The sequence below is a fragment of the Charadrius vociferus genome, unplaced genomic scaffold (genome assembly GCF_000708025.1).
Source record: "Charadrius vociferus isolate BGI_N301 unplaced genomic scaffold, ASM70802v2 scaffold173, whole genome shotgun sequence".
NCBI classification, from domain to species: domain Eukaryota; kingdom Metazoa; phylum Chordata; class Aves; order Charadriiformes; family Charadriidae; genus Charadrius; species Charadrius vociferus.
This window is the reverse complement of record NW_009648369.1, coordinates 7,705,587-7,709,822: the sequence shown is the minus strand read 5'-3', so window position 1 is coordinate 7,709,822 and position 4,236 is coordinate 7,705,587.

Genomic DNA, 4,236 nt, shown 5'->3' with positions numbered 1-4,236 from the left:
CCAGTCCCTCTTTGTTTGTCAGTACTAGGTCCAGTAGTGCACCTCTCCTTGTGGGCTCCTCCACCACCTGGGTCAAAAAGTTATCATCAAGGCACTGGAGGAACCTCCTGGACTGTACATGCCCAGCTGTGTGGCCTTCCCAGCAGCTATCAGGGCAGTTGAAGTCCCCCATGAGAATCAAGGCCTGTGATTGTGAGGCAATTCTCACCTGTTTGTAGAAGGCCTCATCAACTACCCCATCCTGATCAGGTGGCCTGTAATAGACACCCACAACAGTGTCTCTCATATTACCCTGTCCCTTGATCCTTACCCACAAGCTCTCAAATCACTCTTCATCCACCCCCAGGGAAAGCTCGATACATTCCAGTTGCTCTCTCACATAAAGAGCAACTCCACCGCCTCGCCTTGCTGGCCTATCTTTCCTAAAGAGAACACAGCCCTCCATGACAGTGTTCCAGTCATGTGAGCTAACCCACCATATCTCAGTAATTGCAATGAGATCATGGTCCTGTGACTGCACACAGATCTCTAACTCCTCCTGTTTATTCCCCATGCTACACACATTGGTGTACAGGCACTTCAGAAAAGCCAATGAGTGTGTAGTTTTTGCCCTTGAGGAGTGGTGGGCCTTCTTATTCTCAAAAATACTAGCACTCGGCCTCACAGTTGCTGAGCTACTATGCCCAGGCACCTCTCTAGTGAGCCCAGTTACATGCCCATCCCCCTTCAAATCTAGTTTAAAGCTCTCCCAATGAGCCCTGCTAACTCCTTTCCAAGAACCATTTTCCCCCTGCGTGACAGGCTTTTCCCATCTGCTGCCAGTAGGCCTGGTGTTCTGTAAATCAGGCCATGATCGAAGAACCCAAAACCCTTTCTGTGGCACCAAGTTCGGAGCCAGTCATTGACCTGCTGGCTCTTCCAGTTAACCTCCTTATTGTTCCCTGCAACAGGAGGGACAGAAGAAAACAAGACTTGGGCTCCCGATCCCTTAACTAGTTGTCCCAAGGCCCTGAAATCCTTCTTCATTGCTCTTGGCGTTCTTCTTACTACATCATCACTACCAGGGATAGAAGCTTCCTCTTAACATCACCAACCCGAGCCCCAGGGAGGCAGCAAACCTCCCTATATAGCGGGTCCGGTCTACATATGGGGCCCTCCGTCCTCCTCAGAATTGAGTCCCCTATTACAATGACCCGTCTTTTCTTTTTCACTGAGGAAGTTTTGATTCGGGGTGTGGTCTGACTAGGCCTCAGCAAGTCCTCCAACCTGGGAGGATTATCATCCTCGCTGTTGTTCCGTTCCCTCTGCAGAACAGTGTATCTATTGTGCAGTGGGACTTGGGAAGGTGTGGAAGTTGTTGGGCAGATGTGCCTGCAGCGCCTGCTGCATCGGGCAGGAACATCTTGCCATTGGCCCCTGTCCTCCAAGCCACCCTGTTCAGCTGATCAGGGAGAGGAGTGGGAGCTCTCCGCAGCAGGGGCTCTGTCTGCCTGCTGGGTTTCTGTCATGGCAGACAGGGTGCGACTCCAGGCATCTATCTCCCTCTCGCATTCCCTGATAACCCTCAACCTACTTACCTCCTCCCCGAGCTCCATCACTAAGCACAGGAGCTACTCTACCTGGGCACACCTGCCACAGCCATGGTCACTGCCGCCAGTCTAGTTGAAGCAACCTGGTCTAGTTGAAGACGTCCCTTCTTATTACAGGGGGTTTGGACTAGATGGGCTTTAAAGGTCCCTTCCAATCCAAACTGTTCTATGATTTGATTATAACTTCATAGAATCATAGAATTCTCTAGGTTGGAAGGGACATTTAAGATCATCATGTCCAACCATCAACCTAACAGTGCCAAAACCACCACTAAACCATGTCCCTAAGAACCGCTTCTACCCATCTGTTAAATACCTCTGGGGATGGTGACTCCACCACTGCCCTGGGTAACTCGTTACAATGCTTAACAACACTTTCTGTGAAGAAATTTTTCCTAATATCCAATCTAAACCTACCCTGGTGTGACTTAAGGCCATTTCCTCTTGTCCTATCACTTGTTGTTAGTGAGAAGAGGTCAATTCCCACCTCTCTACAACCTCCTTTCAGGTACTTGTAGAGAGTGATAAGGTCTCCCCTGAGGCTCCCTTTCTCCAGGGTAAACAACCCCAGTTCCCTCAGACGGTCCTCATAAGACTTGTGCTCCAGATGCCTCACCAGCTTTGTTGCCTGTCTCTGGACATGCTCCAGCACCTCTGTGTCTTTCTTCTAGTGAGGGGCTCAAATCTGAACACAATACTTAAGGTGGGGCCTCACCAGTGCTGAGTAGAGGGGAACAATCACCTCCCTAGTCCTGCTCACCACACTATTCCTTATAAAGGCCAGGATGCCATTGGCCTTCTTGGCCATTTGGGTACCCTGCTGGCTCATATTCAGCTGGCTGTCAACCAGCACCTACAGGTCCTTTTCTGCTGGGCAGCTTTCCAGCCACTCTTACCCAAGCCTATAACACTGCATGGGGTTGTTGTGACCCAAGTGCAGGACCTGGGCTTTGGCCTTGTTGAACCTTGTACAGTTGGCCTCAGCCCATCAATCCAGCCTCTGTAGAGCCTTCCTACCCTCAAGCAGATCAACACTGTTGCCTAACCTGGTATTGTCTGCAAACTTACAGAGGGTCCTCTTGATCCCCACGTCCAGGTCATTGATAAAGGTATTAAACAGAACTGGCCCCAGTACTGAGCCCTGGGGAGCACCGCTTGTGACTGACAACCAACTGGATTTAACCCCATTCACCACCACTCTCTGGGCCCGGCCATCCAGCCAGTTTTTTACCCAGCAAAGAGTACATCCATTCAAACCTCCAGGAGAATGCTGTGGGATTCATGTCAAACCAGGCCACAGGTCTTGCCAAAAGAAGTCAGTATGGAGAATGAAGCAGACTGGAATAGGCAAAATATTAGACCTCATAATCTAAGAATACCATCCTGTCTCAAAAATCTATGAATTTCTTGCAAAAATGCACAGTGACAGCTGCAACTTCTAATAATGAGACTCTATTTTGGCATGGGTGTCTTTAGCTGAGAGGCAGTTATGTCCTACAGTTATTTAATAGCTGCATAGTACATTTTAAGCATTCCTTCTCACAGAGGGTTATAAGTACAATGGAAATATTCATGTATTTAAAGCTTTCTTCATTCTCTGCCTGATTTTGAGGTCAGATACTGCAGAAACAGCCTCTACAAATTAAATTCCTCTAATTTTTATGGAAAGGTATGAATAAAAAAATAACTTGTGGCATTTATCCCAGACCAAGAGATCAGCCAAGTTATGTGGAACAAGAGGAGTAATTGCTTTTTCTTAGTAAGATGTCAAACCTTTTAAAACAACAAATGCTCACAGGAGTTCTCTTCATTTTTCCATATAGAGGATATTAGCACAGATAGTTTCCATTAGAACCAACAAAATAACTATGTAAACCTTTCACATACTGTATTTATGGGATTATAAAGTTCTCTGTTGGTTTTGCATTCAATGATAGCTTTTTTCATTCAGAATTTCTTTTGTTGGTGCACAAGGGGAACTTTGGATGTAGTTATTAAGCATGGCAGATCCCTTTATCTCATTTTAAATGGTGTTGGTTGGGGAATTAACACACACCTCAGACTTGTTGCTAATGTAGTCAACATATAGGCACAACTCTTGCATTTAAAAGGAGGAACATATTTCCCATTCTATCCTACTTTTACAATGATGCACTAAATGTTGCTTTTTTTTTTTTTTTCATTTTGCTCTATCTGGAGATTGAAGAGATCTGTCAGTGGCAGCCTGCTACCCCTTCACCAGAACAAACTTCCCTTCCGATGGAGGTTTTATGATTTTCATTTATTAAACTGGTGCAGTTTAGTTAATGGACAAGACTATTCCACTGTCACTAATCACTGAGGCAATTTAGGTAGCTGCTCTGAATAGGATTACTATTATCTGTCTGTCAGCCGGTAACTACCCGTTCACCTTATTTTGAGATATGCTGGTACTAACCTCAGTTTATTTCTACCTAGTGTGCCTTCACTCTGTATTTTGGGAAGTTAAGTTGAGGCATTCATGTCTAGAACTAATGATCTGGTATTTTGCCTCTTTAAGGATTTTAGATCTCATTATCTTGCCATAAAAGCTGTGAGGATTAACACAATATAGAAGAGATTTCATTCTTTGCTCCCCAGAAGTTGAAACTTGCATAATGGTCATGGT